Source organism: Myotis lucifugus, unplaced genomic scaffold, assembly GCF_000147115.1.
Source record: "Myotis lucifugus unplaced genomic scaffold, Myoluc2.0 scaffold_294, whole genome shotgun sequence".
In the NCBI taxonomy this organism is placed as follows: Eukaryota; Metazoa; Chordata; class Mammalia; order Chiroptera; family Vespertilionidae; genus Myotis; species Myotis lucifugus.
In genome coordinates this window covers 419,070-437,453 of record NW_005871342.1, presented here as the reverse complement: position 1 = coordinate 437,453, position 18,384 = coordinate 419,070, and the positions used below count along the sequence as shown (strand labels likewise).

Below are 18,384 nucleotides of genomic sequence, written 5' to 3'. Positions count from 1 at the left end.
TTAGTCCAAGTAGGAATCCTTACAAAGCCTTAACTGTATTACCAAAAACAAATAATTTTTAATGACAAACTGGAGACATAAGTAAGACAGGTGTCTATTAAACTTTTTTTCTTTTAAATCTGTAACTGCAGCCTCTGGACACAAATTTTAGAATAAGCTGTGTTCATTATAATCTTAGGCTAAACTTAGATCAGATTTCTTTAAAAAAAAAAATGACAACAAACAGCAAACCACAGTGGCTCTCTCCCACAGCCACATATGCTGAAGGAAGTGTGTTTTAGGATCCTCTGAAGCCAGAGGTCTTACTGGGCCCATGGGGTCTTCATGGAATTCCTTCCATCCACAATCACAGATTCTGCTGTGTTCTAATGAAAGGTTCCATCTGAGGATCAAGAAAAACTAGCCACTTAGCTTCAAACTGCACCTGGAGGTAGTCATAGCCTCGCAAGTGAGCAAACTGTTCTCTTTTCCAGGCTCCAAGTCACATCCTGCACTGCCCAGCAGGCGTGGTTTCAGGAACATTTGTGTCTGCTGCTTATGCTACCTTGGGTGTTAGTCAATTCATAGTCGCAGGGAGGATTTCTAAAGTTCACAGAACGTAACTCCACCAAACAATGCAGCTTGGATTGCAGGGATCAAGAGAGTGGCAATGACACCTGGAAAGGTTTCAAAGAGGTCAACATGCCGTAGAACCACACAGGAGGTTGCTAACAACAGTAAGTCCCAGCAGGATGGGAAGAAACACGGAAATCCAAAGCTGAAAAACCCTTTAGAAATGAAAAGCTAAAGACTCTCCTTAGAGTTTCCAGCACACCCTCTCAGGCAGAGTCACTTAAAATGCTGGTCATCCCACAACAGTTGCTACCTTAAACAATCGGAGGGAGAACAAAACTATTTCCTAGGGAATAATTGAATCTTTTCAGCCGCACAGCCATATTTGCCACCACAAAGGGCCCTAAATATCCCAGCCCAGTAGACTTCAGATCAGGTTGTATGAGTACAATAACCAGCGAGGGATTGGTCTTCAGAGAAGTGCTTCACATTCTGTAGAGTTCACATAGGGACCGGAAGTGTGGTGTATGGACTCCTTCCCCAGAATATGGGCCGTTCAGAGTCAGGGAAGCGATGTTTAATTTACCAAACCAAGTATAGTGACATTTCCATCAACTGGGAGGATTTGTGTATAGTCTGTTTAAGTTAACGTCCTTTTTTGTTGTTGTTTAGTTCCTTTTTTTTTTAAACTTTATTGTAAACCATTGACCCCTTCTAGCCCACCTCAGCCCTTCACACATTATTATCTGTGTCCATGGGTTATGCATATATACATACAAGTTCCCACCCACCCCCGCCTTCCCTCTGAGTTAAAGTCCTTTACTGGTTAATAGAGAGCACTGTTGGCTAATTAAACTGCTTGAAATAGGAATGCTTCTACTTCATACATAAGGAACTACATTTGCTTTTACCCCTATAACATGCACAACGTACAGATTGTACATTGTTTTTGGAATTGCAGAATTCCAAATCTCAGTGACTTCATGTTAGTAAATCACGAAGCAGGGTGAAAATGTGCTATAGACAGATCTAAAGAAAATAATAAAATGTTGCTTCAAAATGGATATCCTAGAAAGTTTCATAAGCTCATGAAAAATAGCAGATATTTAAAAATGCAAAATATAACAAGGTAAGAATTAGTTTGGAAGAGCAGCAGAAGTCCCCATTACAGCATCAGATTTAGTGAAGAAAATAGAAAGCACGCATTACTTTAAGGCAGAGGCCGGCCTCCGTCTCCTGTGTGGGCTTTCAGGGCCGCAGTCTGCGTGGCAGCTACTCAGCTCTGCACAAAAGCAGCCGTAACGAATGAGCGTGGTTGGGTCCAATAGAATTTATTTATAGACGGTAAAATTTGAATTTCAGTAATTTTCACACATCACGAAATATTCTTTTGATTTTTTTCAACCATTTAAAAATGTGAAAGCCATTCTTAGCTCACAGGCTATATGAAAATAGACGCTGCACCAAATTTGGCCCACATGCCACAACTTGCCAGCCCTGCTTTAAGGCCTCCCAGTTAACAAAATTCAATACACTAACAGTTTGATATTAAATTATTTTTACTCTGATCTAAATGGTATTCCTGTCACTTGAAAACTTGGTAAAATGTTTCAGAAAGTAAGGAATGATAAGTAATAGTTTATACCTAACACATATAATCAACCTGTACTCACCCCATAGTAGTAAAATATTTTTATTGTACTCCTTCTAGGCCTGTATAGATCAAAAGTTCTCCAGTTCTCTTTTTGTATGTAAAAATATTTCAGAGTGAAATCTGATCATTTTTCTCTTATCTAAAGGGGAAAATAATGGATTTTGAGTATTATCTACTTATTTTATGGTAATCCCAACTGGCAGTTTCATTAACTAGATTATATTTCTTACTCAGTTACCACTCTCCTTTATTCATTTAATAAGTGCAAGTACTCATATATCTAGAGAAAGACATTCCTTGCCACAGTTACAATTTAGAAAATTTAAAAGCAGACTTAGGGAGGGAAATACATTGTGTTGACAAAACTGTTCAAATTGATAAATTTTTTCAGATGTTTGCCTCTTGTGTTACATTGTACGTGGCATGCATGTTACAATTTATTTAGAGGACATTCTTACACATTGAAGGTGCAATGGAATTAATGCTTCCTTTCTAGAAAGCAATTGGTAAGAGTCAAAGCTATTAAAATCATCATAACCTACTCTCAGGAAATAATTCAAATTAAAGCAAGGGTTTATACATAAAAATGTTTATCACAATTTAATTTTTATAGTATCAAAAAATTAAAAACCATTATGTTCACTTTGAGGAAAGTTAAGTAAAAATCTGGCATACCTATAAGATTAACTGTTATGGGACCTCTAAAGTTTTACATTGAAAGAGGAAGTGCTACCATAGTATAGCAGTCAGAAAAGCAGAATAAAGGTTCTGCATTTACAGAATGGCCCTTACAATATACGAACAAAGGCAAAGAAAAATAAGAGGAGATGCGTGAAACTCTTACCAGTAGTTGCCTCTGAATGGTGGGTTAAGGTGATATTTTTCACTTTATTACACTTTTATATACTTCTCAACTTTTTAAACAAGGGGTATAGATTGCTAAATCGGAGAGAAGTTAATTTAAGCATCCTGGAAAAAATTATGTGCAGACTAAGTCAGTGGCAAGTGTAATGATATATTAATTAAATAATTAAATAATGTTTTCTTTATTTCTCCTCATCTGAACTATTACAGTTTTTCTCAATTATTCTTTTAGCTACAGCTTTGCCCCCATGCCAGTCTATCTGCAGATTACTTCTTGAGTAATGTTTTGATTATTACACTTTTCTGTCCAAAATTTTTCACAGCCTCTCCCACCATCTATTAAATATTTCCAAATTACATGGCATCTAAGGCCTTCCTCAGTCTACTCACAAGCTCTCTTGTTTGCCATTATTTCTCTCTCACTATTTAGTTTCCCTCCCTCCTATTCATTTGTAAATATGTAATTTTCTTCTAAGAAACTTATTGTCTAACTAGAGGCCTGGTGCATGAATTTGTGCACAGGTGGGGTCCGGCTGGCCCACTCCAATGGGGAGGGTGGCGATGGAGAGAGGGGCTGGCCAGGGGGAGGGGCCATGGATGGTTGGCAGCCTGACCCCGCTCCCTGGTCAAACTCCTGGTCAAACACCCGGTCAAGGGGACAATTCACATATTAGCCTTTTATTATATAGGATGAGGGAATCAGAAGAGTAAACAAATTATTATAGACATGATCAGTATCAGAATATTATTGCAGTAGTTCTAGACAGGGAGAAATGATGGGGAATTGAAGTAAAACACTAACATAGGGAAGAAAAGCAAGAGATAATTCTGGGAGGTAAAAGTCCTAAAAGAGCAATTGGCCCCTTTTGTGAGGCGAGGGAGACACACAGGCTCCTGCTGGCCTTGCAGAAGCAGACTGCCTTGTTGTGACTGCCTATGCAGAGGGCCATGGGCAGGACACTGTGGGAAGCCCCCAGGACTTGAAGGAGGCCCTAATCATATATCCACAAGGCAATAAATTTTGCACCAGCCTGAGTGATCCTGGAAGGGGATACTTCCCGAATCGAGCCTCCCGATATGAATAAACCTGGGTTCCACCCCTAAGGTTAGTTAGCTGTGTAAGATTGGGCAGTTTCTTAATTCCTTGGAGCTTCAACTTCCTCTTCTGCAAAAATAAGTGAATATCTCATGAAACAACATTAAGTGCCTAGTAAAGAACTCCGCTCTCTGTAACAAAAGGTTCCTTTCCCTTTTCCCTTTCTTACCAAATGTCCAAGTGGCCATTGAACTTAAGGGTCAGGAGCTCAAAAGAATAGTATGGCCTAGAGGTTAAAAAGTTGGCCTATCATCAGTGCCTACAAAGCAGTGGATAGAGAGGAAAATGCTGAGGAGAGAGTGCCAAGAGGGCTTTATTAGTTATCTCTTGCTGTAGAACAGTGTATAGTGGTGGCACAGGCATCAGGTAACTACTGTAGACACTCCCATTCATGAAAGGAGGAAACGGGAGAAGTAGATCTGAAATCCAACCAGATTAATGTTGCAAGTTTCTTGGTTAGAATCACTCATACTTCTGCTTGGGAATAATTGTCTATGGCTCATGGCTTCAGACCCTTGGCCCAAGCCTCTGAGTCATCCATCCTTTTCCATGGAAAGTATCCTGTGTTCACACGTCATTGTTTTCTCAGGCTGCTTTCTATTCCTAGAATTTTGAAGATTCAAAGACCTCTTTACATTTTGTACTGTCTTTGTTTCTTCCATCTAAATTGGCAGTGTTTCTGCCAATATAATTCTTTAAACAATTTTGTGGATTTCTTATTAATCTTTCTTTTATCTTAATTATTTTTGAAGTAATTAACTGCTGAAATTAAACATAACAAAATACTATGGGGCTTATAAATTGCATAGAAGTTAAATATATGACAACAGCACAAAGGACTTAAAAGAGGATAAAAATTTATATTTTTGTAAAATACATATTCATATTTTAGTTGATGTCCACCATTGATATTTGTTTTCTATTTGTCCCATCTCTTCTTTGTTCCTTTGCATTTCTCTTCCTTCTTTTGAATAATTGGGTATTTTTTAATATTCCCTTGTCTCTAAGAAGAATTATGCCTTGAAAATCTTCATGAACATTATTTATGTTCTCTCTGCTTATGTCTTAATTATCAGCAATATGCTGAATCTTACATATTACTGACTGGGCCATATTACTTGCCTTTTAGTTTTTCATGTTTTCCCATCACCATTTTCCCCTTATGGCCACCTCCACCTCCACCCTAGAGAAAATCACACTCATCTATCTCTTCAAGATTATTTCTTCACCACTTTGCGATTCTGCGGACACTGTTGAGAGACATCACCCTTACGTGGCTTAGAAGCCCTATGGTTTAAATAGCTCATTGAGACACAGATTTAGATCTTTCTGAGGTCTTTAACAGTGGGCTTACAGCCACTTCCTTAGCTTCATTCCTAGACCATGCCCTGGATATGATTTTGCCTGGAAGCCATTTCTTGATTTTAGCATCACTTGCCATCTGGAAATCTGGGAATTTTGAAAATTAGTGAATCTTGGATCTTTATTATCAGATAGTTCTCTTTTAAGATTATATCACCCCTCTCGGACTTTAATATAAGCAGCAGATTAAAACCAGGAGGCATTTAGGCACTGCCTGGAAATCTCCTTAGCTAGATCACGTGGTTTATTAGGCACACTTTCTACTTTGCATGTGATAGTATTGCTAAACTCTCTGCTACTACATAACAAGGATCCCTTGTCCTCCAGTTCCCGATAACATTTTCCTAAAGTCCTCACTGGCAGCCTCCTCGAAGGCCACCAAGTTCCTATTAATACCTTTGAAGCACCTTAGACACTAACAGTCCCCAAGTCCTTCCAGTTTCTGTCCACCTGCTGCTCCAAAGCCCTCCTACATTTTAGGCTTTTGTTACAGTGCACCCCACTTGCAGATACCAAAATCTCTATTAGTTACATACTGCTGTTTAACAAATTACTCTAAAACTTGAGTACATAAAACAACAAATAGTTATTCTCAGTTTCATTAGCCAGGAGTTTGGGAGTGGTTTCACTGAATGGCTCTTGAGTTCAGAGGCTCTGATAAGGAGGTAGTCAAAACATCAGCTGGAGCTGCCGTCATCTAAAGGCTGGGTTGGGCTGGGCTGCAAGACCCATTTCTAAAATGGCTCGATCACATGGCTCTTGGCAGGAGGCCTCAGTTCTTTGCTTCACAGGTCTTTGCATGAAGCTGCTTGAGTATTCCCAGGATGTAGCAGCAGGCTTTTCCCGGACCAAGATAGAATAAGAAGCCACAGTGTCTTTTATGACCTAACCTCAGGAGTCATTCATTGTCATTTCTGTAATATCCTAGTGGTTACATGGACCAGCCCTATTCAGTGTGGAAGGGACTACACAAAGGCACAAATAACGGGCCAAGGGTCATTGGGGCTGTCAAGAAAGTGGGCTGCCATGAGGACTCATGGTAGAATGTAGGGTTTAAGCTGAGGAATGAGGTCCACTGAGGAGGAATAAGAGGTATGAGGAAACCCAAGACATAGCAGGAAAACTAGGACATAAAGGTGTTCTAAACACCTCCGAAGAAGGTGTAGAATTGTCAGTGTTGTCAGATGCCATAAGGAGATTCGGTGAGACAAGAACTGAAGAGGCCATTGCATTTGGCAATTGGGAGGTCACTGATGGCTCAAGGAAAGCATATTTAGTGACAAAATAGGGATAGAAGCCGGTGTGCAGTGGGTTGAGAGAAGCATGGGAGGTAAAGAAATGAAGAGACTGAACATGATTCTTTTTTAATCTTGATTGGGTAGTAACTAGAGAAAGTGAGGATTTTAAATGGAAGACACTTAGGCATGATCATATATAAGAAAAAATAAACAGCGAAGAGGCCAATGATGTACAGACTAAAGGAAGAAGGATTAATGTCATAAGGTATTAGAACGGAAGCAGAGGGAGGAGTCCAGATCACAGGTAGAAGGATTGACTGCGGGTGGGAGGAGTTTGTACCACTTATCTGCTGCAGCCAAACAAACCACCTGAAAACTTAGTGGCTTAAAGAAATATTAGTTCTTGAGTCTGTTGGTCAGAAATCTACAGCACTCAATCAGGAGGTTCTTCTGCTGGGCTCAGTCATGAGGCTGCGGCCAGCTGTAGGCCAGCTGGGCTGGGTGGTCCCACAGCCTCACCTATGTCTTTGGTAGTTGACAGGCCATTGGCCCAGGTGCTGTTGGTTCTCTTCCACGTGACTTTGTCAGCAGGCAGCCCAGATGGGCTCACGAACAGAGACTGCAAGCCTGTTGAGCCTGAGCTCAGAGTCATGCGGTATTTCTTCTGCCACATCCTGGTAGGCAGAGCAAGTCTCAAGATCAGGCCAGATCCAAAGGGTAAGGGACAAGGCTTCACCTTCTAGTGAGAGCTGCTGAGAAAATCTGTGACCATTTGTAACGCCCATAAAAGCCTCATACTTTGTGCAAATGTGAGGTTGGTGTGGGTTTTGCTGAAAGGAAAATGGAAAAAAAAAAAGTAGGAGGCTTTAAAAGAGTGATTTTCCACAATATCTAGTCCTGTATCCTGCCCATAATAGGCATTCAATAAATCTTCACAGAACATATAAGTGTTCAGACTTCTCATAACATTTCAGACATTTCTCACAAACATACACAAAAAAGCTTAATTATCTTAGTATGAAAATTATAAGCAACATTCTTTGCATCATGTTGGATGATGTTGTGTATTCTATATAGGCACACAAAAATAGGTCCTCTGATCTCAAAATGTGTCCTTCAGTTTACGGTCAGTGCCCTGGACTCTGGTCTCCCCACCTCAGCCCTTCGGCCTCCCAGTGGCCTCTGGGATCGTAAGGACAGCGCTACGGGAGGGGATTAGCAGTGCACTTCAGGCGAGACCATCCTCAGGTCCACATGCATGTCTAACTCCCCACTTTGGTTTAACTGTGAAAATTTCTTATTTATCATACATTGGACATGCGTTGTACAATTACCAAGTATTATTGAATTTAAAACTACATCAAGTTAAATTTGCCATATATTGTCTCTATCTGTAGTCATGGAAGTAGGTTTCCAGAAACCTGCAGTGTCACCCTGGCTATTGTGTGGGCAGCTCTCCGCAGGTCCACTTGGGGAGGAAGATTGTGTGCCTTCCCTCCCCAGTGGCAGTCGCAAGCTGCTTATTGTTGCTGACAGTAAGATAGCTAAAGTCCGCAGTGAGGCAAGCAGTGCCTGGGACCATCTGGCACGGATTGCAATCCAAAATATTCTGTAAACACTGACTCCAGTTGAATACCCGAGACCAGTGACCATCGGCTGCATTTTTATTTCCGTTTTAAGCCGTAATGAAACAGCAAATGGAAGGCTGTAGACGCAGTTCCTTCACCTTTCTCAGAATATTTCTAGTTTTATAAGAAGGCCCAGTTTTATAAGAATGTTATAGTATACATTCTCTGAGGAAGGTTATAGGGCCTTGGGAAATTACCAGGAGAAGTGAATGGGCCTGACAGTTTGGGTCATGAAGTAGCTGGTGGATAGAGCATCTTTGTGATTTCTTCACTATCTGTTGGGAAATATATTGACTCTATTTAAGTGAGAGGCAGAAGTTTGGATTGAGGTTTGTTTTTTTTCTATATATTTCAAAGTTTCTTTGTGAAAATGGTTTGCAGTATGACCTCGTTAAGACTTGGTAAGGTCTGTCACAAGAAATGGCAAAGATAGGATTGTGTTAGGGCACTTTATCCATCACAGGCTGGTTTCTGGGGTTTTCTACAAGCTTGCATGAAAGGGAGTGCCTGGGGATTATTTCAGCTGCGAAGCACCCAGAGGAATGACTGCTGGTGCTGCTAATGGCCTCTCTGTCCCCCACTGGCAATAAATTCTAGATACTGAAATACAGCTTTGGAGAAAAGTATACTGAAGATTCCTTAAGCTTTTTACAAGACACTCAAAGGCTTTTCACAAGCCAGTGCTCTGCTAATGTGAATTCTTGATGTCTAAACATAAAGTTCCTTTACGAAACTAATTTTAAATGTGAATTTTAATACAGAGTGCTTGGGGAAAGGGAATGCAGCTGGACCATTAAAGCATGGTATTTTGCCATTTTTAAGTAATGGGAAATACTGATCAAGAATGTTATAAAGATTTCAGCGTACATACTGTGATTGTCTTTCATCGTCACCTATTACCACAAGTCCATGCAGCAAAAGCATTAAGTCCGTTAAAGACAATGGCATCCCTGTTGTTCTGGGGCACGTTTTAATTATTTCCATGCTGACCAGGATATTGAAGAGCTTATTATCTAAAGGTCAGAGTAATGCCCAAGACATGGCCAAGCCCAAGAGTCTCAGATGCATGGAATGTTGGATGACTTCATAGTTACGAAATTATTTCATTTCTCATGATAATTCCCGACTTGCCAAGTTAGTGAATTTTAAGAACTCTGAGAACAGATTTTAAGATAAATGTGAAATAATCCATACTTTTGGAGTCCAGGACTTCCCTTCAGGCATTAGTTCATGTTTGACTTGCTTGACTTACACTTGGGGATAAAATGAGTTAGGACAAGGTCTTCGATACCACATTCCCTTACAGGGAAAGCAAACCCACTTGCACAACGTTGGCTGGCTCATGTTTCTTGTTACACAGGCTCTCAGAAGCAGCGGCTGCCACGAAATACTTTATTTAACCTTTATACAAATGTTTTCTTAGTATGGCAAGGCATTTTGGTTCAATGAAAATAAATAACTAAAATTTTTTTATTTCTTTCATATCCATCTGTTGACTGCTTTTTGCTAATTAAAATTTAGGGATAACAATTAAAATTGTCTAAATTGCCATGATGACTAAAAATAAAGATTGCACGAAACTACTTGATCTTTTCTTAGGACACATGTTGGCTGGCCTGCCTTCTACTTTACACTAAGCTAAATTTTGCTGAATGACTAATGTTACATTTAAGAGATATTTCAAAGAAAGTTTTGTTTGACACTTTGGCTGGGTGTCTCTATTGTTTATATTTGTATTTAGTCAAAATTGGTTTTCAAACAAAACCTGACACTTGGGCTCAGAAACTCAAATATGCATCCAAATCTGAATGATGATCAAAGGGGATCTATCTCCAGTTGCTTATCTTATTGGCTTCCATTTCTCACCTAAATTATTCTTTATCATTTCCATCCAACATACTCTTATCTCTTCCACTGAAGAGTTGGTTCCAGCCAAGGGTTTGACGACCACTGACTATCTTTCTGTCAAGAAAGTGTATCTACGTGGTACCAAATCTCCTGCTGATAGTTCAACTCAATTAAGCAATTAAAGTTTTTATTTATTAAAGAAAATATGAATTATGTTATTCTATTTTATAGACACACCATCCTTTTCTGTACACACGCATACACATATCAGAGCCCTCTGTGGTAGTGTCAAGGTGAATAATCTCAAAGACTGTCACACAATTCTAAATATAAGGGAGCTATTGGCATCACAATTCATATATTTTCAGTTGTGTATCATTGAATATAGGGGTGCTCACACCCTTTCGAAACATGAAAACAATACATGTGTAATGTGAAATGACCTCTTTAAAATAAGCCTATAAATATATATCATTTTATACTTTTTTACTGTATGCAGTTATATCTGATTTCATAATCGATAGGTTCCATAAAGTTATATTTTAAAAATGAATTTGCTCATTAAATCTTTTTGCAAAAATTTTTGTAATGTTAATTATTTTTTCCTAATTTAAATAGTTTCAGTTTAGATAATTTTAAATAAAGAATACCCATTAAGCACCCCATTGTTTTATTGATAATGAATAAATCAAGTGTCACTACTATTCACCCTACTGTTGCCTCTTTTTAAATTTACTTTTCTCTAAGTATGTCCATCTCGGCCAGAGATTGAAGAGACTAATGCCTGAACAGTGAAAAATATGTCATTGGTGAAAAATTAGTATTTTTTATTTCGAAAAAGATTATGATTTGGTTATAGATATGTTGAAACATGTATTGAGCCTTAATGTTTGCTAGAAATGTGTGACATTTGACATTCTATTTGCCCACAGAAATTCAAATAATTTATTGGAAACTATATGGTGAAGTGACACAATGCACGGTTTTAAAGCTATGAAGACTTAGAGATATAAGATATCAATAGCATTATTTCTTTTTTATAGTAATTATGAGTATATTGTTTTTTGTTCATACCCATGACATTTTCTCTCATATTTCTTCATCTATTTGTCATTTTGCTCTGCATAATTATAAAGGTCTTTAAGTCTTTTTCTTAAAAAACTTGCTCTGCTTCTATCATTGTAGATTGTTATTCTGCAAATGAATTTTTTCCTTGCTTTTATTTCTTATCTAATTCCTTTATATATCATTTAGTGTTTTTAATCTCAAACTGTTTTCCATTTACATGAGACTGTTCTTTCCCCTCAATATTTTCATACAGTTTTATAGAAATCATGTAATTTTGCATACTTTAGAGAAAACACAAAATGTTCCTGGTATTTTTTTCCCCTGAATTCTGCGACAGGGTGCTTACTTTAACTAGTCTCTTCTTCACCTCATTTTTAAAGGATGATACTCATTCTCCTTTGCTTTGCAGTACTTTTTCATAGGTCTTTGGCTTCTTTTCATTTTATTTCTATTGTTTATTAATGACTAAAGGCCCAGTGCACAAAATTCGTGCACAGGTAGGGTCCCTCGCGGCTGCTGGCCAGAGCCTTCCTTTGTTCCGTGCCGCCCCCTGGTGGTCAGTGCACGTCATAGTGAGCAGTCGAACTCCCGGTCAGTCGAACTCCCAAGGGGACAATTTGCATATTAGCCTTTTATTATAGGATTGAATTAAGTGGATAACCCTGCGCTAGACCTTGTTATCAGCTGAGCAATGGTGAGATTTCTATTATGTCTCCAGCCACTGGGCAGATGATAAAGTCAGTTCCTCTTTTCTAGCTGGCATTAGCTAATTTTTTTCAACTATACAGCAGTAAAAGCTTCTTCACATTCTTTCATGCTTCTCTGATATCCTGAATTGTTCAAATTCCTGAACAACTACAATTTCTTCATTCGCAGATACTGTTTTTGTCGTTTTTCCTGACTATCTTGTGGCAAACACTCATAAAAAGCAACAGGGTGCTGCTCAAATCTGTTGTTTCCAGAGAGCTGCCAGCTTCCGGTAGACAGTCCCATAGTGGGGGACATAGGGAATGGCATTATTTCAAACAGCCCAGCAACTGTCATTTACTTCATTTCGGTGTCTTTAATACTTCGGTAAGGGGTTGGGTACAAAAAGAACCACTCCAAGTTAGGCTGTTGCCTGCGTTTGTTTATCAGAAATCACAGCCCTGCGTATCTTTTACTCTGTTTCAGATGCGTCTTTTTTCATGTTGTTTCTTTGGGTAAGTAAAATACGCTTTCTGGTCAATCTTTTCACTTCCCCAAGCTGTATATCTCGAGTCCCACAACAGTTGTTTCCTTCCTCTCATAAAAATTTGCAGTATAAACTTTTTTCTTGTTAAATATCTGTTTCTCTCACTGTAGTGTGAGAATTTACAGTGCAAGTAATGTGCCTCACTCATCTATATTCACCATGTGTAGTACTGTCAGTTGGCTAATGGTAAACATTTAGATGTGGATCCTAAAAATGTTTGATAAATTGAAAAACAAACAAACACACACTATTGCCCCTACGGAAAAACTCAAACTAATTACATGAAACTGCTCCAGGAGTCAAGTCAATGGCAATAGAGCAAGTCTGGGAGGAGCTTTGGAGGTTGCCGAGGTGAGCAGGGGAGCCTGGCACCAGTAGTAACATGCCCGCCCTGCAGAGGGAAAAAGGACAGTGGCTGGCGTGTGGGTGGCTTCACACAGGAAGCTGTTTTTAAAATACAAACGTACCTTCTTACTGGAAATGCAGGTTCCGAATGCTTCCTACTAGACATTTTTCATCTTAATAACATTAATTTTATCTGATTGCAAAATAATACATATTTCTAGTATGGAATTTGGAAAATACATAAAAGCACACACACAAAAAGAGATTTAAAACACATAACCCCAACACAAGATAGCACTGTTAGCATTCTGGCATACTTGTAGCCATTTTCTCCCTTAAGAGTGGGCATATATACTTTTTGTTCATTTTACAAAAATGGGATGCCTACTGCACATAGTCTTTTGTAACATGCTCTTTCTCAGTTAACCTATTGCTAATTGACATTGGTGATGTTTTTTATGCTGTGAGTTTTGTCAGCGGCCTGAAAGGATTCCACAGGAGAGGTATGGTTAAGAATAGAGGCTGAGTAAGCACACCTCCATTCAAAGCTTATACCTTGCCCTCCCCAACACTGAGGCCCTGGACATGTCACTCAATCTTTCTGTCTCTTAGTTTGTTTTTTCATCTGTAAAATTAAATAAAAGCATCTACCTTATAAGATTTTTTAAGGAATGAATAAGACAGTATATTAAAAGCATCTTGTGCTTGGCACATAATATGTGTCCGGTAAGTGAGAGTTGATATTGATTGTACTATATTTTATTTGGCCAATTTCCTGTTAATGCCACATTCTTATTATTTAAAAAATGCTAGAAAAAAACATACATCTAGATAAATCCTTGCACATGTCTATAATTATTATCTTAGGATAAATTCCCATGTAGAATTGATGAGTCAATGAGTATCTAAGGCTTGTGATACAAGGATCCCTCTCCAGCTACAATTTTCATTGTAACCCACATTTTGTGAGTTTGCTAGGTTTCCCTCTTGCAGGAGGCTGTTTTATGCTGATTGTACGGTATTCGTGGCCTTCATTGAATTCAGTCTTGAGGGAAAACCTATAAGCACTCATTTTGTAGAGGAGTAAATTTCCTGACACGTGTGTAATGACAGTGACTCCTCCGTTATATTATCTCGTAAAAGATTCAGCTGGGAAACTTCCTTTCTCTTTCTCCTTTTTCTTCCAAAGTATAATGCATCAAAAGAGTCCATGTTGTCCACTGGAATATAATTCAATTTGACTTATTTCCACTTTATCATTCTTTTATGTGTGAGATTGTGTTCTATAAATGTAAAACAATATATAGGGTCCTAAGACTCCAGTATTGAATCAGGGTGACACCAAACATTAACCATTATCAGAAATTTTTCTACTTCGTTCTTAGCATTATTTCCAGTACTCTAAACATCCTAAAATTCAACTGCCTTGAAAAAACAATAATGAGCAACATAATTCATTTTCTTTTTATGTTAATGTGTTGGTGTGAAATATACAATCAGTTTTATGCATTTCAAACAAGCAATTTTACTTTAATCTATTGAATTTGATCTGTAGCTTTTCAGGTGTAATTTTAGATAGACAAAGAAAATTTATATTTTAACTTAATTTTCACTCATGGTACTCACCTAGTGTACCATTAGGGGTCTACTTTATGCTTTAAACATTACGGTATCTGAATTATGGATCAGAGGGCTCTATTAAAGGCCATTCAAAAATAGGGTCTTTTCTCAATATTTTGATTTGATATTCATTTTATGGTAATATTTTATGTGAAAATATCACTACTAATGTGTTTGCATATTTACTTTGGGGTATTGTTTCTTAATTCATTTATTCAATACTGTGCATTGAGCTCTTGGGATACAGTGATAAGTTTCAAAGTTAAAAAAATATGTTGCCTAAGCTTTAAAATATTAAAATACACTATATATTTATGTAATAAGTATATATAAATATAATGGGTGTATATATATTTTTTTTCAGTCATTTATTTCATCTGGATAACATATTCGGGGGTTTTTTTCAGAACTTGTAAAATTTCTATAAAGGATACAATGGATTGGGAAAAGTTTTGAAGTTCTTTAGCTTTTCATTTTTTTTAAGAACATCACAAATTACTATATAGTAAATTGTTATAAAGTGGAAAACAATGCAAATGAATCTGAAGACAAATTTTTAATTTATAATCATTAGGTAGAAATAATCTTGATAATAATTTAAAAATAATGAAATAAAGTTCACAGAAAAGTATCTGGTTCTTTCATTTATAATTAAGATAATTTTTAAATTTTTCTTAACTATCCTCTTTCTCTTCTTTGGTACACACTGTTTTCCTAGATTTTGTAGATTTCATCTTGTTTTCTTTCCTCTGTAATCTGTCAATGTGGGAATTCTCCCTTCAGACATGACTGTGGGTGGTCCTGAGAGCTGGTCCCCAGTCTCCTGATCAGTAATTTCGTTTTCAGCTTTATTTTGTATTGGAGAGGAAAAATGAGTGAAAAGCTGTATATACTCCGATACGAGGTCTTCAGTGGAAAAACTATGAATTTAGTCTTGTTGCCAGCACAGCATTGGGGGCTGGGTGGGAAGAGGAAGAGGAGAGGGATCTGCTGGAAAAAATGAAAATGTAGCCCCTTGGGACCTTCCATCAAGTGTGGCCACTGTACAACCTGCCTTATTGCTTAGTTTCTGTTTCCATTGAAAAGTTCAAACAAGAGTAGTTCCTATTTGATTTTTTTCCCCAATGGAAAATATTATTTACTAGCTAAGTAGTCCAAAGAGAATGAAAAGCCTGGATAGGAAAGACGGTAGGGGAACTGAGTAAGGGAAGTTGAATAGAAAAGAGGAGAAAGGAAATATCCAAATGACTTTTAAAAACAACAACAACATAAAAATACCTTGGGCTCCAGGCAAAAGGGATGGTGATATTTTGCTAAGCCCACTGCTTTCTCTCTCCCCTGTTTCTGGCCTACATTGCCTGTCATCCTGACTATTTTTTTAAAAATATATTTTATTGATTATTTACAGAGAGAAAGGGAGAGGGATAGAGAGTTAGAAACATTGATGAGAGAGAAACATCGATCAGCTCCCTCCTGCACACTCCCTACTGGGGATGTGCCTGCAACCAAGGTACATGCCCTTGACTGGAATCGAACCCGGGACCCTTCATTCCGCAGGCCGATGCTCTATCCACTGAGCCAAACCAGTTAGGGCTGTCATCCTGACTATTGCCCTCTTACCTCCACACTATACTCTTACCATTCTGTCAATACATTGCTCCCCTATACAGAAGGCTTCGGTAGCTACCCCCTGAATTCCTGAAAACACCAATTCCTTAGCTTAGGAAATCAGTGCTGACCGCAATCTAGGTCTGTCTGTCTGACTTGACTCCTCACTCTTTTTTCATGTTCCCTTTCCTCCAACCAGTCGAGGCTATTAACTTTGCCCCAGGTATACCTTCTGACTTCCACATACCAGATTGTCCCTTTGGCCCAGAAATGGACTGTCATCTTTGCCAGCTGAAATCCTACCCAGACTCTGAGACCCAATTGCTTCATGAAGCTCTTCTAATCACATCAGCCTAGAAGCCCTCCTTTCTCTAGACTCCTGTATCATTTTGTACCTCTCCTAATGTCTCTTATTAGTTATTTGCACATGCCTTATTTTCCCTATAAAACCTTAAGCTTCTTGGTCTCTTCCTTGAGCTCTTCCTTATTTTCTATATAGTGTCTAGCATCATGCCCTCCTTATGGTATCTGAGTAAGAAAAATATATTGGATAAATGATGGAAGGAAATCTCATTAGGATCAGCTAGGCTAACACGAAGTTCAAATGTTTATGCCTGGTTTTATAGTTTCTTCTTGCTTGATGTCCGTGGGTATCTGCCTCGTGCCCAAGTCAATGACACCACAGGAAGGAGGACAAGGAAAGCAGGCCTGCTGAATTCCCTTTTGTAGATTTCCCCTCAGGAATGTAATTCCTGTCCTCATAAATTATACACATCTACTTGCCAATGATATTTAGATGCTTTTTAACAGTAGATCAAACATTGCAAATATTCTACTGGTGATGCATGTGGGAAGAAGTGTTATGTTTTTCTCCTACTTAACTTTTCTGTGTGAACTAAATCCAAATGAATCTGAATTTTTGTAATTCAAAGAAAATACTGCGCCAACATTTTGAGAACCACTAGCTGCCAAGTGAAACCTGACAGCATATTCCTTGGTGACATCCAGTCATTAAACGCTGTGTACACAGAGTGAGCAGCTGCCTAAACTGCGCTCATATGCAAATGTGAACACTCCTCAATTAAAATTACATGGTGTACATTACAGTTTCTTTAGAAGCTATGAAATTTTCAAAATTAAATATAGTTGAGCTCGACCTTACGTACCTTGCCTTTTTTTTTTTTTGTCATTTCCAGCTACTAGTCTCTCCAAAGAAAACAACTTTCTTGTTTCTTTTAGTTCTGTGTGTGCCCGAGCTTTTTTCCCAGTCGCTGCTACAAAAACTGAAATGGTTCCAAACATCACTATTGTTTTTTCTTTTTTTCTGTAACTAATATTTAAATATCAACTTTATGGTAGAGTGCATATAAGACCAAATTTTCCCTAAAGGTATTTATTGTCTAGAATGGTGTTTTTCGGTTTGTTTGTTTGTTTGTCTGAATGGTAGGTAGCCTTTTGATGACTGGCAGTTGTGTGGAGGAAGAACTGGAGTGGGGCCATATTAAAAGCTGGGAAATGAGTTAGATTTCTGGGAAATGAGTTAGATTTTTAAAAATGTTTTATTAAGATATATAAAAAACAAACCAAAAAAAAAAGCTCTTAATATTTCACCAAAGACCTTGGGAAAATGTTTTTATGATTAAATGTATGGATTTTATTCTTTTTTTCTTTTTAAATACATTATTTATTATTGATAGTATTACAGATATCTCCCATTTTCCTCCCCTTTACCCCTTCCCTCCCAGCCTTTATCTACCCACACAGGGAAATTTTTTTAATTTGAGTACTTTATAAGTGCTCCTCTTAATGCTAAAACTGAAAAATAATCTTTTCATCTTTTGTTATTATGACAATTCCCGTGCAAATCTTTAATATATTTATTTTAAGGACTGATTATGATAGCTCTTATAGAATGTTTTCAAAGTTTTATTCATTCTGTTAATTGGGAAAATGTTTCATGCACTTAGCCTTTGGTTAACTTTTAAAAATTTATATGTGATATAAAAGAAAATATTAAGTTTGTATATCATGTAAATGTTTTTCCTAAAATGTCCGTTTTATTTTCTTATAGTAAATAATCACAGGGAACATTGTTTATTTTCATATAAACATGTGTCCTAAAGAAACAGTAATTATTACGTTGTTTTGGAATACTTGCTCAGACTGATTTTCTTAGTTGCATTTAGTGGGTGGGAGTGAAAATGGAAAATATTTGATGACCATGAAAGAAATCTAAATATTACCAAAAGCAGCAATACTATATGAAT

General features: G+C 37.7%; 1 protein-coding gene across 1 annotated transcript in view; it reads left to right on the top strand.

Moving 5' to 3' along the window:
• The window catches only part of VPS13B (vacuolar protein sorting 13 homolog B), a 583,949-nt gene that overhangs the window by 508,609 nt on the left and 56,956 nt on the right, over window positions 1-18,384 (top strand). The window lies entirely within an intron of this gene.